The sequence below is a fragment of the Felis catus genome, chromosome B1 (genome assembly GCF_018350175.1).
Source record: "Felis catus isolate Fca126 chromosome B1, F.catus_Fca126_mat1.0, whole genome shotgun sequence".
Taxonomy (NCBI): domain Eukaryota; kingdom Metazoa; phylum Chordata; class Mammalia; order Carnivora; family Felidae; genus Felis; species Felis catus.
Window position 1 is genome coordinate 38,929,280 of NC_058371.1, and position 26,342 is coordinate 38,955,621.

General features: G+C 37.4%; 1 protein-coding gene and 2 long non-coding RNA genes across 21 annotated transcripts in view; 2 read left to right on the top strand and 1 right to left on the bottom strand.

Annotated features, from left to right (window-relative positions):
- PSD3 (pleckstrin and Sec7 domain containing 3) overlaps positions 1-26,342 on the bottom strand; it is a 785,560-nt gene that overhangs the window by 618,933 nt on the left and 140,285 nt on the right. The gene's annotated exons all lie outside the window — the stretch shown is intronic.
- On the top strand, positions 11,470-17,392 carry LOC123384829. The gene is made up of 3 exons (XR_006596489.1): positions 11,470-12,156; positions 16,467-16,595; positions 17,263-17,392. It is a non-coding gene; the product is annotated as an uncharacterized LOC123384829 (long non-coding RNA).
- Positions 18,655-25,060, top strand: LOC109498819. Its single transcript, XR_006596488.1, has 5 exons — positions 18,655-19,144; positions 23,498-23,554; positions 23,714-23,880; positions 23,967-24,118; positions 24,597-25,060. It is a non-coding gene; the product is annotated as an uncharacterized LOC109498819 (long non-coding RNA).

Below are 26,342 nucleotides of genomic sequence, written 5' to 3' on the forward strand. Positions count from 1 at the left end.
TACATTAAACATGACTGGAAAGCTATTCCACCAAACAAAGGTAGATACAGAATTCAATACAATTCAGCTTCAGCCTCCATGCCGATGCCTATGGCAAGAGAATACACTACTTCCTAAAATCATCTGCTCTTGTACTAAAAATGCTACTATTGCCTTATTAAGATACATTCTATTGAAAGATAATTCTGTTATTTTGAAAATAATTTATTCTTGGTATGAATTTTCTTTTCCTCCATGATGTTAAATACTACGTTCTTTGTTGTGTTTCTTTGAGTTTTAATCTCATTTAAATGTGATCATTTAGAGCAACTTTCTCATGGGATAACTTCCTTCCCTTTCATCTTTTTCAAGTACAAACAAAAAAAGATGTTATTTCAATGCAAAATCTAACACTCAGAAGCCATGAAAGAAACCTGTTGTAGTCGCTGGGCGGTTTGTTACATTGCAGCTTCACAAATACAGAAAGAAAATTGACTCTCCTATATCCTAATTAATCAGGCTAGGCAAAATCTGGATGTCTGAATATTTATATTAAATCTAAAATGTGTCTTGGACCTGTTCCTCTCAGTAGAAGAAGTGAGTAGGATTCTTTATTCATTGTACAATTACAAAGTAAGGAGAAAGCTCCTGATGGAAAGATTGGACATATTCCATGCATGCAATCTAATTAGCACAGAGAAATGCATACACAAACCAAGATATGGCTTAGTGGAGACCACGTTAGCAAGGCAGTTGCTTCATTTTCAAATTTCAACAGACAGCAAACATTCCATTCAGATTCCAAAATATGTATTGTGTCTGTGCTGGCTTCCCCAACAGTTATTCCAAACCTCTTCCCAGGTTTTCTAGTTCCCATATTCTGAAGCTAAGTGAACATTGATATCTGTCTGGTGCAAACCTACCTGAATATTTCTTGCTAACCCCTTCCTCACCTGCACATATTCAAAACAAAAACAAAAACAAAAACAAGACAAAAATAAAATGAAACAGAAGGATAAACATATAATAAAGGGATTTACTTTGTGAAAATTTGCAGAAAGAAATGGAATAGAAGCTTGTTTTGCTCCCCAGATCCCACCTTATCTCCTGGACTGTTGGCGATGACCTCAGCTTGCTGCTATTCATTAAGAAAATATAAGCTCTCACATTGAGCATTCTCCAGAATAGATCACATATTAAGTCACAAACCAAGCATTAACAAATAAAAAAACAGAGATCATACCATGCATCTTTTCTGACCACAACACAATAAAACCTGAAGTCAACCACAAAGAAACATTTGGAAAGACCACAAATACATGGAGGTTAAATGATATGCTACTAAACAATAAATGGGTCAACCCGGAAATCAAAGAAGTAATTGAAAAAATACATTGACACAAATGAAAATGAAAACACAATGGTCCAAAACCTTTGGGATGCAGCAAAAGCAATCATATGAGGGAAATATATAGCATTATAGGCCTATAAGAAGAAGCAAGAAAAATCTCAAACAAACAACCTAACCTTACACCTAAAGGAGGTAGAAAAAGAACAGCAAACAAAAGTTAAAGCCAGCAGAAGGAAGGAAATAATAAAGATTAGAGCAGAAATAAATGATATAAGAACTAAACAACAACAACAACAACAACAACAACAACAGAACAGATTGAGGAAACCAGGAGCTGACTCTTTGAAAAAATTAATAAAATGGATAAAACTCTAGCCAAACTTATCAAAAAAGAAAAGAGAAAGGACCAAAATAAATAAAATCACAAATGACAGAGGGGAAATGAGCCAATACCACACAAATACAAATAATTATAAGAGAACATTATGAAAAACTATATACTAACAAATTGGAAACCTTGAAGAAATGGAAAAATTCCTAGAAACATATAAACTACCAAAACTGAAACAAGAGAAAATAGAAAACTTGAATACCCTGATAACCAGCAAAGAAACTGAACCAGTTATTTTAAAAACTCCCAACAAATGAATGTCCAAGGCCAGATGGCTTCACAGGCAAATTTTATCAAACATTTAAAGAAGAGTTAATACCTATTCTTCTCAAACTATTCCAGAAAATAGAAATGGAAGGAAAACTTCCAAATTCATTCTATGAAGTCTACATTACCCTGATCCCAAGCCAGATAAAGGCTCCACTAAAAAAGAGAAACTACAGGTCAATATCCCGGATGAACATAGATGCAAAAATTCTCAGTAAAATTATAGCAAATCTAATCTAACCAAATTCATTAAAAGAATCATTCACCATGATCAAGTGGGATTTATTCCTGGGTTGTAAGAGTGGTTCAATATTCACAAATCAATCAATGTGATATGCCACATTAATAAAAGAAAGGATAAGAATCATACAATCATTTTAATAGATGCAGAAAAAGCTTTTTACAAAATACAACATCTGTTCATGATAAAAAACCCTCAACAAAGTAGGGTTAAAGGGAACATACCTCAACACAATAAAGGCCATCTATGAAAAACCCACAGCTAGTATCATCCTTTTGATTCCTCTATGTTCTGAAAGAACACAGGGGATGTCCATTCTCACCACTGTCATTTAACATAGTCCTGGAAGTTCTAGTCTCAGCAATCAACAAAAAGAAATAAAAGGCTTCCAAATCACACTTTCACTATGTGCAGGTGACATGATACTCTATACAGAATATCCAAAAGATGCCACAAAAAAAATGCTAGAACTGATTCACAAATTCAGTAAAGTCACAAGATACAAAATCAATGTACAGAAATCTGTTGCATTTATCTACACCAATAACGAAGCAGCAGAAAGAGAAATTAAGTAATCAATCCCATTTACAATTGCACCAAAATTAATAAGATACCTAGGAATAAACCTAACCAAAGAGATAAAAGATCTGTACTCTGAAAATTATAAACACTGATGAAAGAAATTGAAGATGACACAAAGAAATGGAAAGACATTCCATGCTCATGGATTGGAAGAACAAATATTGTTAAAATGTCTCTACTATCAAAAGCAATCCACACATTTAATGCAATCGTTATCAAAATACCAGTGGTATTTTCCACAGAGCTAAAACCAACAATTCTAAAATTTGTATGGAACCACAAAAGATCCCAGAGAGCCAAAGCCACCCTGAAAAAAAAAAAAAAAAAAAAAAAAAAAAAAAAAAAAGCCTAGCTGGAGTCATCACAATTCCAGACTTTCAAGTTATATTACAAAGCTGTAGTCATCAAGACAGTATGGTACTGGCACAAAAATAGATGCATAGATCAATGGAACAGAATAGAAAACTCAGAATGAGCCCACAACTGTATGGTAAAATAATCTTCAACAAAGTAGTGGAGAATATCCAATGGGAAAAAGACAGTCTCTTCAACAAATGGTGCTGGGAAAACTGGATCGCAACATGCAAAAGAAGGAAAATGGCCCAGTTTCTTGCACCATACCCAAAAATAAATTCAAGATGGATTAAAGACCTAAATGTGAGATATGAAACCATTAAAATCTTAGAAGAAAACACAGGTAGCAACCCTTGTGACATTGGCCATAGTGACTTCTTACTAGATATGTCTCCTGAGGCAAGGGAAACAAAAGCAAAAATAAACTGTTTTTAGTTCTTAGAGCATAAATATTTTTATTTCAGAGAGATTTTTTCAAACTACCGAATGTAAAGTATGCTCCCATTATTTTCACCCACAGTTCTCTATTCTTTTATTTTTGTAGTACTTTCCTCAATTTGTAATTCTATTTTCTGTTTAAAGTTTCCTGTTTTATTTGTGGTCTTTCTCCTTCATTAGACCATAAGCCACAAGAGGGTAGAAACCCTAAAAGTTCACAATTATATGCCAAGAGCCTGATGGAACCACAAAGAAAAAAAACTTTCCTTGGATTTTGTGGCCAACTGACCACCTTCCGTCTAGGCATTCAGCCATATGCTTACTGGTGATATCATTCTTCTACAGAAAACAGCTTCAAGTAACCACCATTGAAAAAACATAAGCCGTTTACTCTCAGTATTATGAAATCAAGATGTACATGATTTTACTGGTAGAAGCCAACGAAGGCATATATTTAGAGTATATCACCTTATTAAAGCACATTTATTTATAATTTGAGATTTTTTCAGCTGCTCATCAGTGAAAGGGTATAGAGGAAATATCCATATATATTAGAAGTATAAGAAAGACAACACTTATGTGCTAGCCAATAGAGTAGACATTCATGTACAACATCTCATCTTCTTTTCTTTTATTTTTTTTAATTTTTTAATGTTTATTTATTTTTGAAACACACAGAGTGTGAGTGGAGAAGGGTCAGAGAGAGGGGGAGACACAGAATCTGAAGTGGGCTCCAGGCTCTAAGCTGTCAGCACAGAACCTGACGCAGGGCTTGAACTCACAAATGGTGAGATCAGACCTGAGCTGAAGTTGGATGTTTAACTGAATGAGCCACGCAGGCACCCCTCCGACCCTCTAAAGCATGAGGTCTCAACAATATGGACCAGACATTATTATCACCCAGGGATCTGTGAAATACTGATACATGTGTCCCACCCTAGAGATAATATTTTGATAGCTAGATGTACTTATTTTAACATATATTAGAAAGCATGTAATGAGAACATCAAATCTTGATTTCAGATATATTATGGAAAAAATCACAAAGACAACATATAAATGACTAAAATTTCCTGAAAACACTGTTAGGTCAAATAATTTCCCCATAGAAGTCAGAAAACTGGTTATTGTGAAAGTGTCTGATCCAATCCATAGATATTCAAGGCTTTCCTCAAGGCAATGCTACATATTCATGGGTGGTTTGAATGGACAGGATGTCTAGCAACAGAGAAGTGCAGAACTCAGGTCCCAAAGCAACTAGTTAGCATTCATCTTCTCTTAATAAAAGACTGCCTTCGCCTTGTCACCCCTCACTCTTTGGCAACTACTGTGCCTCTCTTTTCTTACACTCTCAAGTTGCTGGGAGAGACAAATTAAAGTTGAGGGGCCTGCAAGCTCACTGTATAGGAAGGAGTCTGAAGGAAGGGAAATTTGGGGTCCCAGATGAGTCTTAGAGGTAATCCCTGAAAACCCAGACCACACTGTAATTTTCACTTCTCCCCAGAGGTCAGTGACATAAAGGGCACACTTTGTGCCCTCTCCTCGCCAGCATAAGGGAAGATGCTTAATGCCAATATTCAGAAAGTGCCCACTCCTCTGTAGTCTTCTCTTGAGCTAGCTCTGTTAACATAAGGGAAGAATGGTAGAATGCAGGAGTTGTGAAAGCTGCTCTCTTCCAGTTGGGACTATACAGGTGGAGGATGACTACTGAGAGTAGGGAGAGGGTATCAGGTAAGATACAACATACAGGTAGAAAGGTTATTGACACTGCCTCTTGGAGATGAACAGAAAATACTAGAAGCTGTTGCAAGTCATGTCTTTCACTAAGACCATACATGCAGTAGTTGCATAATTCAAGCAGGCACAGTTTTGATGGTAATGGGTTAATTCTGTTTACTTCTGAAGAAAATATTTCTAAGGAGAAACAGGGTTGAACTATGGTGACATTTTAGAGATATGAATTAAATTAAAGAATGGTGTCAGCTAATCAAATTATGGCTATGCTCCTTTGAAAAACTGCAAAAGAATGTCCCATCTCTGACTTAAAGACTAACCCCAAGAATGTCTGAGAACAGTCTGGCAAAATATATAGAATTGTTAGTGTGACTGTTCCTGTGTGTAAAAAACAGGAAGAATGGAAGGGACACTTCTCAAACACTTTGGACAGGACTTTTTTAGGGAAATTCAATCAAGCAGATGTAAACTGTTACTAGTTTGAACACTAAGACTCAGTGCTTTCCCAAATCAAAGAGTGGTATTAACAGGGAATCCTAGTTTTTTCGGCATTTAGAATTCAATGAGTTTTCAATTCTTGATATTTCTTCAGACAAATAATGAGAAATTATACTTTCATCTAATAAGAAAACTCACATTTGTAATAAGTTTCAATGAAAATCATGGTTTATTTTTACAAATAGGTATCTATAGTAAAGAAAAAACTCCAAAATTTCAGTGGATTTTTTATTGCTTAAATTTCACATATAAATTTCATTGTATTTTGCTTGCTTACCTTTCACACATAAGTATAAAATTGATATTATGTTTATTTAAAATTTTTCCTACATTTATAGGAAATGTATATATACATTTCTATATAATTGCTTAAAATTTTTTTCTTTTTATCTCTCATTGCACATATATTTGAAATTTCAAACATAGATCTTATCTTACAAAAGTGATTAACATCTTCTTTTTAATGGTACATGATGATGATAATAAAAGCTTATAGAACACTGTGTTTGAGGCACAAACATATACATTACCTTATCTAAATCTCATAACTCTGTAAAGTAAAAATTATTAGTATCATCACTTTTCAGAAGAGAAAGCTGAGGCATGGAAAGAGTATAGATCCAGTAATCTTTCCTTCTAATTCTATATGATGCTTTAATTAACACTTCTTCAAATCAAAATTGGTTGGGTTAAAAAAATTATGTCATGCAAAACTTGTCAGAAGTTCTGTTTCTAGGTGTGATGTCATAAGCACATACCACCCATTCTCTCACTAAAGACAACAATAAAACCCAGACAGAAAACATGGCTCAAATATTTAAAGACCTGACAAAGGAAATATATATTAGCAGGCAGATCAGGGAAGAACACTAGAATTCAAAATAGCACTGAGCTGTTGGTAGTCTACCATTTTATTTTCCGTCCAGTATCCTGCAGCCTGAACTTGAGGTAGCTGGAAATGTGGAAGTGAGCACTGTGATGCATACAGAGATCAGAAGGACTCTAGTTCTGGCTTAAAAAGCAATGAAGGGATCTACTAAATTTCAGAGGGTGTGGGCGAAGTCATCTCTTTGTTTCTTATTTTCTCCAATTTCTCAGGTACTAGGTAAGATTCCCTGTTAATACCACTCTCCAGATTATCCTGCAGCAATGGTGGCAGCAGTGATTGCAGTGGCAACAGCTGGAGCCCAAACTCCAAACCTCAAAGGGAGAGAGACGTTTTCTCTGTTCAACGGAGTTGTAGCTCTCAGAAGTGGGATCAAATTCCATTGCTTCCTTTTGTTTCATCTCTCTCTCTCTTTCTTTCTCTGCCATCCTCTCTTTCACACATCTCCTCCTGTCACGTGGCCCAAATAGAGTGCAGTTGTGGAAGTAGAAAGTTTCTGCTTAGGGGATCAAAAAGAGAAAACTAGAGAACTGGAAAATACTAGGGAGGTAGTGAAGAGGGAGCACCTTGGGAAACTAACTCTACATAAAATTGTTCATGAACTGCTAGGCGCAATCCTGTCCTGCCCATGCATGGATTTGATCTTAATTAATTAGCAAATCAGACTCTGAGAACTGATTTAATGGGCAAACTCCACCCAGGCCCCACACAGACCACTGAGTGGTACAACTGTGAGATAAATCTAAATAGTTCCGCAAGAGCTTTGAAAATTGAACTGACATTGGAACCACAGACTACAAAAGGAGGGTTGGAATTCTAGCCTGAACTTAACCAGGTTGGTTATCTGCTAAAACAAAAATAATATTCTTCATATGATTTAAACAGTTTTCAGAGTCTCATAAATTAATATTCAAAATGTTCAGGATACAATCTAAAATTACTTGGCCTACAAAGAATCAGGAAGATGTTAACTCATGAGGGAAAAGATAATCAGCACATGACAATAAGATGACATAGGTGCTGGACTATCTGACAAAAGACTTTAAACAGCTATTATAAAAGTGCTAAAATAAGTAATTACAAACATTCTTGAAAGAAATATTAAAATAGAAAGTATCAGAAGATATAAAGAAGAACGAAATGGGAAATTTTTAAATAAAAAATAAAATAAAAATCTCAATGGATTGAAAAGGAATAATTAAAACTATCCTCATATATAGACTGCATGATTGTCTTTGTAGAAAAATCCCAAGAAATCTACAATAAGACTCCTGGAACTAGTAAGTGAATTTAGAAAGGTCACAAGATACACAGAAGTCTTAATTCTATATACTAATAATGTACAATTGAAAACTGAAGTTTAAAAAATAATGTTTACTTTTGGGGTAATAAAAAAGTTCTGGAACTAAATAGTGGTGATGGTTGTACAACATTATGAATGTACTTGATGCCACTGAATTGTACATTAAAATTGTTAAAATGTGGGGGCAACTGGCTGGCTCAGTTCGTAGAGCATATGACTCTTGATCTCAAGGTCATGAGTTCAAGCCCCAGGTTGGGGGTAGAGTTTACTTAAATTAAATAAAATAAAGTGGTTAAAATGTTAAATTTATGTTATGTGTATTTTACTGTAATTTAAAAAAGAAAAGAGTCAACACTAAAAAAAATATGCCATTTGGGGCTCCTGGGTGGCTCAGTTAGTTAAGTGTCTGCCTTCGGCTCAGGTCATGATCTCACAGTTTGTTAGTTTGAGCCCCGCGTTGAGCTCTGTGCTGACAGCTCAGAGTCTGGAGCCTGCTCCAAATTCTATGTTTCCCTCTCTCTCTGCCCCTCCCCCACTCTTACTCTCTGTCTCTCAAAATAAATAAATAAATAAAAGCATTACAAAATTTTTTTTTAAATATGCCATGTATAATAATGCCCAAAATTGCAATATTTAGTTAGGTAAAGTCTAAAAAAATATTCAGGAGCTATATGCCAAAACCTACAAAATATCCACTTTAAAAAATCAAAGAAGACCAAAATAAATAGAGACATACTTGTTAATTAATTGGAATAGTCAACATGGAAAAGATGCCAATTTTCACCAAGTTGATCTATAGATTTAATGCAATACCAATCTAAATACAGGCAGGATTTTTTGAAGACATAAACCAACTGATTCTAAAATGTATATGACTGGCAGAGGAACTAGAATAGTTAAAACAGTTTTGAAGAATAATGAAGTTGGAGGAATCACATATCCAATTTTAAGACTTTAAAGCTACAGTAATAAGACAGAGTTTTATTCATGAAGAAATATATATGGGTCAAGAATCCAGAAACAGACCCACACAAATATGACTATTTCATTTTTAACAATAATGCAAAAGCAATTCAATAGAGAAAGTATAGCCCTTTCAACAAATGATGTTGGAAAAATAGGTCATCTTTATTCAAAAAAAAAGTGTACCTCAGTTTAACTCTCATACACAGGGGTTCCTGGGTGGCTCAGTCAGTTGAGCGTCTGACTCTTGATTTCAGTTCAGGTCATCATCTCACGGACTTGTGAGATGGACCCTGTATTGGACTCCATGCTGACAGTGCAGAGACTGCTTGGGATTCTCTCTCTTTTCCTCTCTCTCTGCCCCTCCCCTGTCCACGTTGTACGTGTGTGCTCTGTCTCTCTCTCTCAAAATAAATAAATAAACTTAATAAATAAATCTCACACACAAAAATTAACTACAAAAATTAACCGATGAAGCCACCCAGGTGTCCCATAACCATAAAACTTTTAAAAGAAGTGAAAAATATCATGACCTAGGCTTAGACGAAGATCTTTAGACATGATATTCCATTAGCATGATCTATAAAAGAAAAAAAAAACAATAAATTATAGTTCATGAAAAATTAAAAACTTTTGTTTAGTGAAAGACACTGTTAAGAAAATGAAAAGATAAGCTACAGATTGATAAAATATTTACAAGCCACATACCAGACAAAGAACTTAGATCTAGAATATATAAAAAAAAATCAAAACTCAAAAAAGGAAAAAGAAAGAAGGGAAAAAACCTCAATAAATGGGCTGATAGAAAAAAAATGGGCAAAGGACTTGAATAATTACTTCACTAAAGAGGTTATAAAGATAGCCATTAGGGAAGTGAAAGCTAAAACCATAAAGCAATACCAATACCATGTTAGAATGGCATAAACACAAAAACAAAGAAAATACCAAATCCTGGCAAGGATGAGGAAAAACGGATCTCTCGTGTATTGCTGCTGGGAATGCAAAATGGTAGAACCATTCTGGGAAAACACCTTGGTGGTCATGTTTTGCTTTGTTTCGTTTTTATAAAATTAAACATATACTTACCATATGACCTAGCAATCTCCCTCCTGAGTCTTTTTCCCAGAGAAATGAAAACTAATGTTCATATAAGACCTGTACGTGAATGTTTTTAACAGCTAAATCCATAATCACTAAAACTTGGAGACAACCCAATATCTTCCTAGGCTAAATGGATGAACAAAGTATGGAACACCCATACAGGGGAATACTCAGCATTAAAAAGCAAGAACTGTTGATAGCATGCGATAACTAATAACTTGGTTGAATCTCAAAATCCTTAAGACTAGCTGAGTGAAAGAAGCAAGTTTCAAAAAATTACATGCTTTGTGATTCCATTTTTATGACATTCTTGAAGGGACAAAACTATTGTATGAAAGAAGAGATCAATCATTTCCAGGGATTATGGGTGAGAGGGAGGTATATCTATAAAAGAATAGTGCAAGTGAGGTTTCGGAGTGATGTAACCATTCCTGATTATAGTGGTGGTTGGTTGCACAAATTTACATGCATATGTATTATTTATGTATATTTATGTATTATATATGTATATTTTATATATGTATATTTTTATATATGTATATGTTAAAATTCATAGAACTGTGTACACATGCACATGTACATATACACATACACAAAAGTTAATTTTACTTTATGATACCTTTTTTAAGTGTTGTCTACTTTACCAGCTAGACCCAACTAAACTACTGCTAGTATGCCTTCTTTTCCTCTGAACTGAGTAATTAAGCACATTGTACAAAAATCCTCTGAAGTTTGGAGATGTTTCTGGAAATTAAGGAATGGTGCCATTTGCTTATCTAGATATTTTCAACAGCAAGAGCTCAGAGCTCAGCAGTAGGCCAATAAAATGAGAGGGGACCATAGCATGGAGCACACCAAGGAAAGAGAAAGTGAGGATATTGCCATTCCAGTTCTCTGTGGCTTTGGGTATCAAAGCAAAAACTCAGCTGGTTTCTGTGACCCAAATGAGATTAACCAAGGGAGGGAAGCCAATAGCTTGCTTTTGTGATGACTATACAAAACTGAGTTGCCCAGCCTGAAGGGATACAGCATGTACTGTTGGCAAGAGCCACAGGAAAGTTTGACTGTCCTCCAATGATCTTTTGGGTTGGTTACATTTTAGAGCTGAATGCTGCCCATGAACATTCTGTATGCCACCTACCCTGCAACCCCATTTTAGCAGAGACCACAAAAACAGAATGGTCAGGGACTAAGTCATGGGCACTTCTCTGCACCCAAATGGACCCAGCTGTGGCTGAGTCTGCATCATCATGCCAGGAACCAGACCAGAGAATTGGCACACAGCAGGGTTCAACAACGGAATGACCATACCCAGGCTTGTAGATTCCGTAGACTGCCTTCACTCTTGTAGGAAGATGGTTTCCGTGCCCTCCAGCTCTATTGCTGCTTCTGCAGAGAATGCAGCTCAAAGTTAAAAACAGGGAAATAACGAGAAGGATGAGGAATACAGGACATGCCAAGGCCCAGCAACTCACTATTTCCAACAGCAGCAGTAGCAGCTGCTGCTGAAGAAAAACTAGCCTGAGCAGGAGGGGGAGAGATTTAAGTTTTTCGGAAAGTCTAAGATTTAAAGCAGTACAGGTTGCACTGGGATATTTTACTTGAGGAGATCGAATAGATTCCCCTTTCTCCTCCCTCAGTACCTAAGCAAGGAAGTTATGACAGCAAGTTTATTATCAGTTACTCAAAAAATTAAAATTTTTCTATGTTTTGTGAACATGTTTTGTGAACTTGAAACCTTTAGTCACTCCCACAACAAAAGAAAGAAAGGTTAGGTAACAGATTAGGGAGATAACAAAGGGAGAGAAATAGGAAAGAAACAACAATTCATAGAAAGTTCAAGGCTTTTCTTTGTCTTGGATCATTCTCTTTTCTCCAGCCTGCCAGAGTCCCCTTCAGCTCTGTTCAGCCAGCCTCCAGTCCAGGGTGCCCGCTCTGCTGCCTTTTGTCTCCTATAACCATAGGAACTTGTATTTTGCGCCAGGCCTAGCACTTCATTCCAAGCAACTGTGCTGAGGACCAAAGGATTAGCAAGTCTGCTTAGGCTGCCATCAAATCTGTGCCTGAGGTGAGTGCTTTTGACCGAGACAGCCCTAAATGTCACTGACCTTTCAAATTATAGCAATTATATTATATTATGATGTTTGGAGGGCCCTAACTCCCTGAAATGTTAGGTTTTGTTGAGCTGGGGTTTGTTTTCTTCCTTATTTGCAAATAATGTCAGCAGAAGGAAGTGAATACATTTTGAAGTTTGGGGATTCAAGGAGTATGTGGTTTCAGGTGACTAGAGGAAACTTGGGAAAAAAAAAACTTTAAAATTTAATTGAGTTTCCAAGAAGTAGTTTTAAAAATATCTATCTAGAGATTTTGCCATCAATGCCTCTTATTTATTAATACATAAAAAATATCTGTAGCTTCACTTATAGGATTATTGGTTTCCTTATATGTATAGCCACAGAGATCTGTAGATCTTTTACATAGCTCAACACTAACATTAATATATGTCAATAAATCTTGTTACTTTGAAATATGCTTCCCTAATAAAGCCAAATTGATCATCGTTTTAATTACACATATTTTTTGATAGGATGAAATTCTTCTTTAATGATTTCCTCAATTATAAGGTTAACTAAAGGAGGAAAGAGGGAAATGAAAGATGATACATGGAAACAACCAGTCATGCAAAGGCATGAAGCTTAAGAATGGCAAGTGGCTCAGAAGCTGCCTGTCCCTGGTTATCTAGATATCTTCTTTGGCAAGGTAACAACAACCTCTTGTTGAAGGCTCCTGGCTTCTACCTACTCTTACTGGCCCTTTCTTTGTCCTCTTTTAATCAGTCACAAAACACAGTGGGGCACATTCATTAGCCAGGGTTTTCTTTATAGCCTGGGTACACTTTGCAGGTATCAGCCAGGTGCCAGCCTCCACCAGTGACATCTGATCATGCCTCACTTGTCTGCACCCCTTCCCATTTTCTTATGCCAGCTTAGAATTTCTTAAAAAGAAATAAATGAAATCCTAGTTGGCAGTCCTTCCCCCTACCTCCCCTTAGCCACACCACACTGACAAAACAAACAAGCAAAAGAAATAAAGTAATTTAGTTGGTCAAGTTCTTAATTTATCTTTATTTTTTTAACATTTATTTATTACTGAGAGACAGAGAGACACAGAGCATGAACAGGGGAGGGGTAGAAAGAGGGGAAGACACAGAATCTGAAGCTACTGAGAGACAGAGAGACACAGAGCATGAGCAGGGGAGGGGTAGAAAGAGGGGAAGACACAGAATCTGAAGCAGGCTCCAGGCACTGAGCTGTCAGCACAGAGCCCAATGTGGGGCTCGAATTCACAAACTGTGAGATCATGACCTGAGCTGAAGTCGGTCGCCTAACCAACAGAGCCACCCAGGCGCCCCAGTCAAGATCTTTATAGCTAGAGAATATTTTGGAAAATAAAAAAAAGGACATGGTTAATAACTTAATCATGGGTGACAAGATATAATTAACAAAATGACTCAACCAACAAGCATGTTAGCTTGCAAATCAAGAGTAAACAGGTATTATTATTTTCCTTTTTTCTGGTAAGTTTGCTAAATTATACATTTAAAAATATCACTTTTGAGACCTTATACACACAGCTAACCCAGCTTAGAATGTTCTCCTTCTTCTTACCCTTTATTTTTAACTCCTCTTCCCTCCAGGTCATGTCCCATTCTCCTCCTTAAACTTGCTAACAGCTTTCACCTCCCCATCCTGGGTAAAATTCCCCATATACAATTATATTTGCTCACCTAAATGCCTAACTTGCCCTCTTACTGCCTTCCCAGGGAAACTGTAAACTCCTTGAGGACATTCACCATTTCTGACATTTCTCTTGTTTCCTTCATTGCACCTCACATGTCCAGGGCACAAAAAACAAAAACAAAAACAAAACAAAAACACAATGTTTAAATATTCGGCTTGTGGCTATACAATGTATCTCTATGAGTAGGCAACTGAAAAGAAAATTACTATATATAGTCTATTACTGTAGACAGAGAGTCATCTTCCAGTGGTAGAAGTGAAGGCATTTCAGTTAACTTACTGAATCTTACAGTCATGCAGTGAGCCACATGGTAGTGTTTCCCTCACTATCCTGGTAGTTGTGAGAGAAAGATGAGTTAAGTGTGGTCAGAAGGATGCTTACAGTTGATGGGGTGATTATAAGGTCCAATTCCCATTTTGTAGATGAAGAAACTGAGGCTTAGAAAAGTGAAGTGGAAAAAATAATAGTGAAGTGACTCACCCAAGTCGTGCAGTTAAGAGCAACAATATTCCTATTTCCCTGGTTTCACCTCCTCATGTATCATCTGCACAATTTTTGTTGCATATGAATAATATATGTTCAATTCCTAATGTTTTTTACTTAAATAATTTAAGAAGAAATCTTTAGAATTATTATCAATAAATGGCAAACTGGTATCATTTCCTATAAGTATAAGGTATAGATTAATATTCTTTAAAATATATAACTTTTAAAATAAAAATAATAAAAGCTGTGTTACCATCTAAAGTGCACATTTTGGGGAAATAGTACCTTACCCCAAAATCTGTATTGACCAAGCAGATAGATTAGTAAGTATTTTACACAGGTGTTACTATGTATATATGGTATGACCTATATTTGAAAAATCGATCTTTTCAAAGTCATATCTATGTGATGTGACTGTTTTTGCCCCAAATGCAAAAGAAAAGAAAATTCAGAACCATTCAAAATTAGTCAAGAAAAACCTCTATTAGCCCTGCAAAAGTAAAGGTGCTAATACATATTCAACAAAGAACAAAACTAAGAAATTAATTAGAAGGCATGCATGAGACAGTAAGATTTGAAGAACTCAGAGTTAGCTTAAAAAGGCAGAAAAAAACAGCACTAATTCCTACCTGGAAGTCTATTTAAACTTTGCTAAAATTAGAGTTGACAATTCTATTGACTTCAAAAAGATGATCCTATTTTTTTGTAGATAAAACACTATAGTTTCTGAATACTATAAAAAATCAAGTTTATATTAACCTGAATATTTTCTAAATTGGGCATTCTAGTTACCTGATTGTAATTGTAATTTACCAAAGGTTAACCAAGAAATATTTTAATTTTAACCATCATTGTTAAAAGTAATTTTTGAAAATCTGAAGGCATAATTTTTTACAGGAGTTAGTACTGAATACCAAATGTAATGTCACTTTTCTTTGATTATTTCTGATAATGGGATGACTAAATCTTGGTTTTAAATGATTTCAGTTTCCTGAGCACCTGTCATGAGGTGACTCTTTGCTTTACCTATGCAATCCCTTTGACTCTTCCTACATTACAGCAAGACTGGTATTATTATCCTTTTTGTGCAGATGAATGAATTGAGCTATCAAGAAATTAAATAACCTGCCTGGAGACAAATAGTGAATGTAATAACAACTCTCCCAGGCCCATCTGATTTCCAAATTCATGCTCTAAATCCCAAGAGTAGCAGAATTTGAATGCACAGAATCTTGGCCTGAGGTACACAGTCAGCATGACATGTTTTAGTCTTAAAATATATGTCAGGTGTTTTTCTTTTTTTTTTTTTTTAACACTTTATTATCTGGCAATTTCCTTTATGCCTTAGATACAATACAAAAAGAAATTCAAGTTAATTGAGAAGTCCAGGTAGCTGACTTATAATTAATTACGCTTTAGTAGCATGCAATTCCTACTAATTAAAGATGCTTTGGTATGCACCTAGATAAAGTAATATTGGACACACTTAAATTGTTTCTTTTGAAGTCAAGGTGGAAACATTCTAATAATACTGAAGAATCTAAATGTTGCCCAGAAAATTCATCTCCTAAATGTTAAGTCATTCCTAGTTAAGAAATGTTTAAGTTAAACTTTTTAGAGCTGTGCTTAAAATGTCAGAAATAAAATTCTTCCCTTCTGCTATTATAATATTTATTATTCCCACTTTTTCCCTAAAAAGTAATTCTAAGTATTGAGAAAAAGAACCTGCTAGAATCAATGCCTTTGTAACTTTAACTAGAATAATTCTATTATTAAAACAGTGAATATTCACTATTATTGCCATCTGATAGATATCAGGTAGAATTTTATTAAGATAATGATAGAGTTTTATTACTCAAAGCTTATTAGAAAATTAGATTATGCCATCTACTTATGAGAAAATTTTACTTCAGAGAAATTCTATTTCTCACAAACCCTAATACCTCTGGCTGTATATAAACCATCCCATCTCCTTTTCTGAATGATAAAGCAGCTTGTTTTTCTTTTACAAACACATTATTATCTTGAGGAACAGAGGGACATTGAGAAACTCCCTCCCAAGAGTAGTAACCAGTTGATGCTTTCTTCCAGTGCAATTTCACACAGTCCATCAAGACCTGCAGGATCTGATGCAGCCTTTGTCTCCAGGCTTGTCTGTCATTTCTTCTACCCCAGAGTCAGCAAAGAACATGGTGTATAACTACCTGCACTCATATCCAGGTGTCTCCAACTCTCCAACTGCTGTTAGCCTTTTCACAGCTTTGATTTTTATTTATTTATTTATTTATTTATTTGGTCTGTAAGTAGAAACAATAATAGACCCTGCCTGATGGGGCTCTTGTGAAGTTTAGATGAAATAATGCACATAACATGATGACATATGATAAATACTCAGTAATGTTAGCTGTTATTATTAATCTGGATAGTTACTCCTGGCAAAAAAACTTTTCTTACCCACTCAAACCAGGATGGGTGCCCCCATTTTACATTTCTGTAGAATCTTGTCCTTCCTTGTAATACTCATCATACTTTTAAATACTTATTTAAGGTCTGTGTTCTCAGCTAGATTATATACACTTCAAGAACAAATCTGGTTTTATGATTATTATTAATATCCATTATGTCTAGCACACAGCCTACAAAGGAATATCTGTTAAATGAATTAAAGTTAATGCTAAAGCTATAAGACTGATGAGTTCTTTGGGAAGACATTCAATTATCTCAATTATCATTTTTAAAAATTGGTCAATTTGAAGGAATTATTGAGAGAAATAGGCATTGTGCTACATCTTAGTTTGTGATATGATTCAGAGGAAAACATAATAACAGTAGTGACACTTACTTTATAGTGCTTTATAGTATATTCATACCTATAATTCCATTCCAGAAGCTCACAGAATATTAGAGATGGAAGACACTCCAGAGTCATCGCATCCAAATCTTCATTTGAGAGATAAGGAAACCAAAAGCTGTCATTGCACCAAGAGTCACTGAGTTCTCCAAAACACGTCCCACAGAAAGGGTGTCAGAAAAGCCCTTGGACTCTAACCATGCATTCGATGAGCTCACAAGTCTGAACCATAAGTTTCCTGAGCATCACTTAAATAGCTTGTGAAAGGACAGGAAATCCCACAAAAATGGGCAGACAGAAATAGAAGATGGAATTACAATTCAGTGGTCCACACAGAGTCTTTCCTAGTGTGTCCTGAGCCAGCAGCAAAGGGTGGCACTCAAGGCTCAGGGTGAAGTGAAGCACAGTAAGCTAGGTGAAGCAGATGGGAGCTGCTCTGGAGAGACCCACAGCAGCCATCCATGTAGGACTCATTTCCTGCTTTGAGCCAAATGGGTTTATCAAACGCAGCCCTCTGTACTGTTTTCTGGCCAGCATGGAGAAATGCACCTGGCATCTGCCTATGCATTCTGTCTTTTTTGCCAAATGCAGGGATCTCCCTTTGGCTTTCAACATGGAACACCCGGAATCAGATGGAAAATCCCTCCATTAGTCAAGTACATGGGAAATGCTCTCTGATAATGCTGTGGAAGAGAATGATCGTCCACATACACAAAAGTTCAATTAAGTTCATTTGTTCATGGCTCAAGCCTATGTGCTAGGAATCAGGACTGACTGCCCAGTACCCTGACTTTGGCTCCTCTGCAGCCTGTATACAGAGCTGTAGGGGCCAAGGGCAGGCTGCCCAAAATGTACCACTTTGGCATATTGATTATTTTGAATAAAAGTTACTTAAGAGATAGCCTGTGCAAGAAGGACACTCAGACAGTTCCCCATCCCCCTGAAATCAGGAAACAAATCTCCCCTGTGAAAGCTACCTTCCCTGCACAAGAAGTAAAGAGACATCCTAATTGCCAGAGATAGGAAATTTAGAGCCAAGAAGGCTGTGTGAACAATCCTTGTTACTTTTTACTAATTTACTACCACAGCCCAAATTCTGTTTAGAATTCCTTACTAATTGAAGTTCCTAAAGCTAAGTTTTCTTTGTCCTGTCAAAGCCTCACAGATTTATTGTTTCTTTGGGTAAAAAGTATAAAAACTGCTTGCTCTGGTCATTTCTTTGGGTCTCAATTTCATTATTGGGTCTCTGTGTGTACCTAATGCAACTGGGTTTTTTTTCATGTTAATCTGTCTCATGTAAATTTAATTCTTATTTTTTCATTTTAGAGAGAGGGAGAGTACACAAGTGGGGGAGAGGGGCAGAGGGAGAGAGAGAGAGAGAGAGAGAGAGAGAGAGAAAGAGAATCTCAAGCAGGCTCCACATTCAGTGCACAGCCTGACACAGGGCTCAATTCCACGACCCAGGGATTGTGACCTGAGCTGAAATCAAGAGTTGGACTCTCAACTGACTCGGCTACCCAGGCAACCCTGTAAATTTCATTCTTGGTCCAGCTAGAAGGATCTTGGACCCAGGAAAATTTTTTTCTCCCCTTCAGGGGATACCTGACAGAGGTCCCAGAACACCTGAGGAGAATGGGTGACCCAGTGGGATACTTAGTAATAGCAGGGTTGAAATGGGGGAAGTTGAAAGGTCAAGGACCTTTTTAAAAAAAACACACACAAATTCACACTCAGTCTTTATTTTTCACTTTTCTTTTCCTTCTTGATAGCAAGTGGGGGCAGGACAAAGATCTGGCTTGGAAGACGAGTGACGTGCCTTGGTGCAGTGACACACAAACCATCCAGAGTTGGGCTTGCTGTGACTGTTGGTGGTGCTTTCTCCTGGGCACCTCTCCCTCTCATAGGGTGATCTGGACAGGTGAGCCTTCCAGGAAGTCCTTCTCACCATCCCCTGTCACTGTCCTGAGGGTCCCCTCCTCCAAATCCTTGTTATGCTTCATAAATCTATAAAAAAATGTCTAAGTTTCCATCATATGTTGCCCACAGTTCTGATGGAGATTGTTCACACACCTTGAATTAATGTCAAGCTAACACAGGACAAGTTGTTTTAAACTGTCTAAACTCAGCAGAAGAATAGCCACCCAGCATCATAATTATTTACTTTCAGCAGCTTGAATGCAAGTGTCATTAAATCTTTACAACAGTTCTGGTGAATGCCTTTCATTTTCATCAGTAGTTCCAAAGAATTACACTAGGGAGCTTTTCAATTTAATATGAACGGTAAATCATATACATGCTGTGGGATCTATTTATTGGCCTGTAAAAACTGACTGAAGCAGTTTCCACAAGGGCTTATCTTATTTGAAATAATTTAGGAACCAAGCCTTATTCTTCTTATGGGGGAAGGGGAAGGAAGGGAATAGGAGAATTGGACAAAGGGGTCAGCCAAGTAGCCAGTCAATCAGACTCAACAGAAGTGCTTGGGTAGAAATTGTACTTATACAGAATTCAACCAATTATGTACCCATTATGTGCAGGTCTGTGCATATGTGGATCCCACCTTCTAGTAAAGTAAAGGAGATTAGATTTGTACAAAAATACGTGAAACTAGGTAATACTAGGTAACATTAGGTAAAACTAGGTAATACTTGAAACTATAAGTAACAGGGTCATCTGTGATTATTATAATACCTATAATTTAGTAAGAACCTTATCTACTATGTGCAAGAAATGTGCAAGTGCTTGACATCCTCTATAGAAAGGATGCCCACAACAATGGAGGGGTACAAAGAAAGTGAGGTCCAGAGAAGTTAAGTAACTTGCCTGAAATCACTTAGCTGGCTGAGTACAAGTGGACTCCAAACAAGGACAAGTTGCCAAGTACACCTCCAACCAAGGGTTGCTAGATAAAATACAGGACACCAATAAATTTGAATTTCAGATAACAACAGTTATACTGTAAAGTATAAGTATGTCCCAAATATTGCTGTTTTTGTTTGCTAAATCTGGCAGCCCTACTCCAAACCTCATCTTATAAGGTAAAGTAAAGAATTCAAGATTACAAGGGATGGAGCACCTGGGTGGCTCAGTTGGTTAAACCTCCGACTTTGGCTCAGGTCAGTGTCTCACGATTTGTGAGTTCAAGTCCCATGTTGGGCTCTGGGCTAACAACTCAGAGCCTGAAGACTGCTTCTGAATCTGTATCCCCCTCTCTCTCTGCTCCTTCCATGCTCAGGCTCTGTCTCTCCTAAATTTCTTGGAATTTCCTAAAGGACGTCCTTTGTTACGTTAATGAAGTAACTTCTGGAAAGCCCCTAGGGTGAGGCATGGTCCTTAAGGAAATAACCTGTGATTAGAGTTGGAAAGTTTAGTCCACTGCCCCATTCTCACACCTCCAGGGAGGGGATGGGGCTGGAGACTGAGTTCAAATACCAATGGTTGATTTGATCAATTGTACCTGTGCAATTAAGCCACCATAAAAACCAGAAAAGATGGGGTTCAAAGAGCTTTGGGTTGGTGAACACTAGAGATTTTGGGGAGAGTGGCATGTCTTCCTGGAAAGGGCATGGAAGCTCCAAGGCATTTCCCCATACCTCACCCTGCGATCTCTTCCATTTGGCTGTTCCTGAGTTATATCCTTTTATAAGAAACCAGTCAGTGATCTAGTAAGTAAACTGTTTCTCTGAGTTCTGTGAGTTGCCTAGCAAACTAATTCAACCCAGCCAGTAAGTCAGAAGCAAAGGTGACAATCTGGTCTGGCATCTAAAATGGGGGAAGTGGGGCAGTCTTGTAGTACTAAACCCTTAATCTGGGATCTGACGCTAGCTCCATGTAGTGTCATAATTGAGTTGTATTGCAGGGCACCCAGCTGGGGTAGAAGAATTGTTTGGTGGTGCGGGAAAAACCTCCACACATTGGAGTTTGTAGCAGAACTAGATCATTGTTCTGGGCATTCCTGCCCTATTTCAGATGAATCATGATGTTACAAGAAGCTTAAGAATTAGATAAAATTGTCATGTAAATAGTATTTGTTTTCAATATTTGTTTTTAGTATGATATGCCTAGCAATGTTAAAACATTTTCCCCTGAACCCAGTCATTACAATTAATACTATCATATTAATATGTCATGTAAATTTTAAAACACAAAATAAAAATTTTAAAAGATGAGAGATAAAAACATAAAAAGGGGTACAGCAATCTTTTTCTTTCTGTACCAAACAGATTGCCTTGTGCACCCGACTTTGCACATCATTGCACACTTTGGACACACCCTTGTCCTGGGCAACACTTGTAAATAATTAATACTTACTGAAGACCTATGTACAGTTTTTCTCACTTGGCCCTTATGTCAGTTCTAGAGTTCCTATTTCTTGCCTTTAGTGAACATTTGGAGTTAGAGGCTCCATCAAAAGATCGACAGCTTGCCAAGTCCCATGCTAACCAGCAGAATGGAGACTTACAGAGCCCACTGTCTTTCAGCCCAGTTGCCTTTCAGGTAGAGTGCCTGAGAAGCAGGCTGGGGTGGATGTGGCTGCAACAGCTGCTAGTGTGATAGGAGAAGATAGGATTCAGTAGGCCGAGAGGGAAAGATTAGGGCCTGAGGTCCTCAGGTGGGAAAAAAAAACACCTATTTTGGAACAATGCTGAGAGTGTCTGACCTCAGCAAGTCCCCTCAGGCATAAGGTTTCTCTTAAGAATGTAACACACCCTACCTACTTTCCCTTAGGTTCCCCCTCTGGAATTTGACAAGAGACCTAACTATGGCCATAGACCATCCCTCATACAATGGAAACAAGCCAATCAGGAATGGACAACCCAGCACCTAGAGCTATCAAGCCAATAAGGGTAGAACCTGAGAAGGAACAAGGGGGAAGGGAAGGGGAATTGGCTGACCAGAGAACCTTATTAAACAAGAACCCTTGCCTATAATCCTTGGGCAGTCACTTTTGAATGTCCCCTCTCTGTAAAGAGAGCTTTCCTACTGTTCTTCCTTTCTAATCTTATATTCTAATAAACTTTTGCCTGCTGCTTATTTTGTGTCCACCTCTTCATTCTTTGAAGCTGCGAGACAACAAATCCCCAGTTTTGTGGTAAAGAATCCTGGAACACAAGAAGCTGGGGTGATACTCTCTCCACCTTACTGAAGGAACTCCAGATAATGTTTGCCAGTTGTCACATAGTTAATATGTTTGTGTTGGAATTTGAACTTTGGTTGTGGGACCTGTGCTTTTTCCTGCTTTACTATACTGTTTAAGATGGCCCTGAACTCAGGGACACCTTGGTGGCTCAGTCGGTTAAGCAGCTGACTTTGGCTCAGGTCATGATCTTGTGTTCATGAGTCAAGCCCCGTATCGGGCTCCGTGCTGACAGCTCAGAGCCTGGAGCCTGCTCCAGATTCTGTGTCTCCTTCTCTCTGCCCCTCCCCTGCTTGTGCTCTCTCTCTCTCTCTAAGAATAAATAAACATTAAAAAAAAATTGCTGTGAACTCAAACCCAAGTATAAATGAAGGTTGGCATTCTCTCCTAAAAATTAAAAAAAAAGAAAAAAAAAGAAAAAAAAAAAAAGAAAAAGAAAGAAAGAAAGATAAAAGAGGACACTGGAACTAACCAAGCAACTTGAATCCAGGATGTTGAATCCAGAGAACCAACATAGTTTATCAATAAATTTTTGTAAAATCCAAATTTTCCTTAACTCTTTCCTTTTTACTTAGGCAAGACAGACCCAGTCTTAGTGTTTTATTTTTACATGTGGTCTAATAATTAAAAATCTCTCTAAACCATCTTGACTGGCAGAATAATTTATTGGCATCAATTTGTGAATTTTTTCCTTATTTTTTTCCAGTTCCCCTCCCTTTAAGCCAAGTCCCTTGCTGTGCCTTGGGGAGGTTTATATGTCAAGGAACGGTGTCCCTCAAGACATTTCTCTTCTGTTAGAAGATGCTAAAGATGCTGAAACAAGTGTCTGGGAGAGGAGGGTGTTGGCCTGAGCCTGGCAAGTATAAAGAGAATCCTGATTAATTCTGGGGGCTGCTCAGAGGCAGTGCCCTGGAGGAAGTTTTAAGCTGGAGAGTGGCAGAAATTAAAGGGAAGGTGGGTGTTTATGAAATGACTTGCGCACTTTAGTCAGGATTTTACAGGCTTCGATATTTTTCCTCCCACTTCCTAACCTTGTTTAGGACTCGGAGGCAAATTACTTCACTCTTCCAAGTACAGAGAGCTCTCTTGTTTTCCTGAAGATTTCTATGCTTCAATACTTTTCCTTTTCTCAAGGTCCCATCATTTGTGGCCTGCAGTAGATGATGACTTAATAGAGAACTCAGATATTAGGTATGTAACACAAACATTATGATTAAACAAGGAAAATAATAGCCTTTATGTTTATATTTGGTGGTGGTAGGAATCTTTATTCAGACCTACAGGGAGAGGGACCTCTACTTCCTTTCCCCTACTTCTGACTTGTCTACTTCCTATGTGTTACTCTTCTAGAAGCACAGAGGGAGTCCAGACCCCAGGCCCAAGTTCACAGAAGCAATGGAGCTGCCAGACCTGAAAGCACACAGCCTAGAATGAGAGGCAGTTTGGCAAAGGTTAGGATGGATGGAGAACTGGTGATTGAAGTTGGAGGTCCCCAGCATCTATGTACTCTGTGCCAGGTATGGGTCCAAGCGCTTTATATTTATATTAGAACTAAATTATTATTTTCTATCAAGTAGGTACTCACCTCACCTCTATTTTACAGATGAAGAAATTGAGGTACAGAGAGATTTGTAACTCACCCAAGGCTACCCAGCTAGGAAGGTGCAGGCAGAGCTGAGACTCACACTTGGAGTCTGGCTCCAGGTTCTGTGCTCTTCAACACAGTGCTAAGCTGACCATGCACTGAAGGAACAGGTAAATGCAAAAATTCATGAATGCTTTCATATCATGGAAACTTCTTGACCAGTGGCCCAATTTTAGTGGACAGAGAGCCCTGAGAATATCTGGGACTGAATTTATTGCTAGTCCAGGAAGGTGGGGTATTGGAGGAAGATTTTAATGTGGTTTTATTAAAAATAAGAAAATGATAACTGCTGTAGTTATAGTTCATGAATAGATTATTTTCTTCTTTTTCCTGGTATTAACAGAATAGGAACAAATTTTTTCATAAGGTTAAGTCTGTTCCACCTGCAGTATAGGCCAGACTAGTTTGCCAAGGGAAGGATATTAACGTTATGAATTCTTTGGTCTATCTTCATGATTAAGGGCCTACGAGGTCTCAATAATCATTTTGTCAGGGAAGAAAGGTGCAGAAAAGCCAATCTATACATTACTATTGCGAACTGACATATTGTTATAGTGTCACAAAGTTCTAACCCTCATTTTTGTTCAGGGATTACAGTCTGCCCTCTCTCAACCTGGATACCAGCTTTGGTTTGTTGTCTGAATGATAGAATCCTTCATGTACCACAGGCAAGACTGTGGTCCTTCCAAAAGGTACTGCATTCAAAGAAGCATCCCAAGCCCAGCCTCCCCTCTCCATGTCCCTGCACACTCTGACCAGGAAATTGCTTCAGATTCCCTGACTTTGATTAAGCTTATAGGACCCATTCCTGTGTTTCTGCAGTCTCCTATCAACAACACTTGCAAAGTGGCCTTAATCAGTTGTCATCACTGCTTGCCCCTCCCCCCACCCCGCAAAAGGAAATCTTCCAGGGTGAGGAGAAATCTTCTTGGTCTGGTAGGAGACTACCTTTCTCTAACACACAAACATGGTAGTCTGTGTCCAGATTTTCTGGTCCTGAATTCAAATTTTCCAATGTTGCATTAAATTATGCATATTTTTATGCTAAAATATGTGTTTCTTTTCATGGTATTTTATTCAATAAATGTAGCTTATTATTTTAAATTTATTTATTTATTTATTTATTTATTTTCAACGTTTATTTATTTTTGGGACAGAGAGAGACAGAGCATGAACGGGGGAGGGGCAGAGAGAGAGGGAGACACAGAATCGGAAACAGGCTCCAGGCTCTGAGCCATCAGCCCAGAGCCCGACGCAGGGCTCTAACTCACGGACCGTGAGATCGTGACCTGGCTGAAGTTGGACGCTTAACCGACTGCGCCACCCAGGCGCCCCTGAATTTATTTTTTATACTTCTGAATAAAAGGTATAAACTTACAACCCAGAAATCTTAATTTTCAGTTAGGAAAACATTCACTCTATGTGTATATAATTGGATTATGTTCTTTATTAAAGCATAAGGAAATTCACACCTGAACCCAGGAGAAACTCCAAATGCAAACCTTCTTTACATTCTGTCAATCAGCCACAATTTTCCTGCCTTCACTCAGATGGCCCATGAAGACCATCTCCAGTATGAGATGCCCTGACAATATGGAACAGAGATGGTGACTTTTCACCTCAAATCATGATGTGCAGATAGTAACTTGCGCAACTTTCTTATTTGGTCATCACTCGAGTGTAAGCCTATACTGATTATTACACAAAGTTATAACCCTTTGTCTGTATTCTGCTGATGTTTCTTGCATATGTCTAAAAATGCCTCTTTGTATATATGTTTGTCTGCCTCAAACTTAAAGCTTATGGAAAGCAGGAAAAGAATCTCCCTCCTGTTTAATGTTTACAAAAAGAACCAACAAAAACATTAAAAAAATTCATTTAGTAATGCTTAGAGTAACTTAGGTAGCCAATAGTATAATTCCATCTAGTTGGATTTATGTAATACTTTTTTTCTCAAAGGGCTTCAGAGGCTACAAACAATTAAGACAACTCAATAAATGCACAGAAGGTAGCCAGCCATAAATGGTTCACAAAACAGTATAAAAAGGTGGAAGAGCAGTTTGTAGCGAATTGTAAGAAAAAGTTCACCTACTAAAACAGATTGAGGATGAAAATGGAAAGAATTTTGCCATTAGCTTTCTCAAATGGCATGAAAAGTAGGGATGATTATTTATGGTGAAAATATTTATTTTATAGGTTATTCAAGGCATGGAGTAAAGCTGGCTCTTTAGGAGAATAGTTACTATTATTGAGGGGACATTTTTCACAAAGATTATTTGCAAAGTAGACCTAGGAAACTAGGTCAACAAGCTGAGCCAAAGAGAAATATTACTG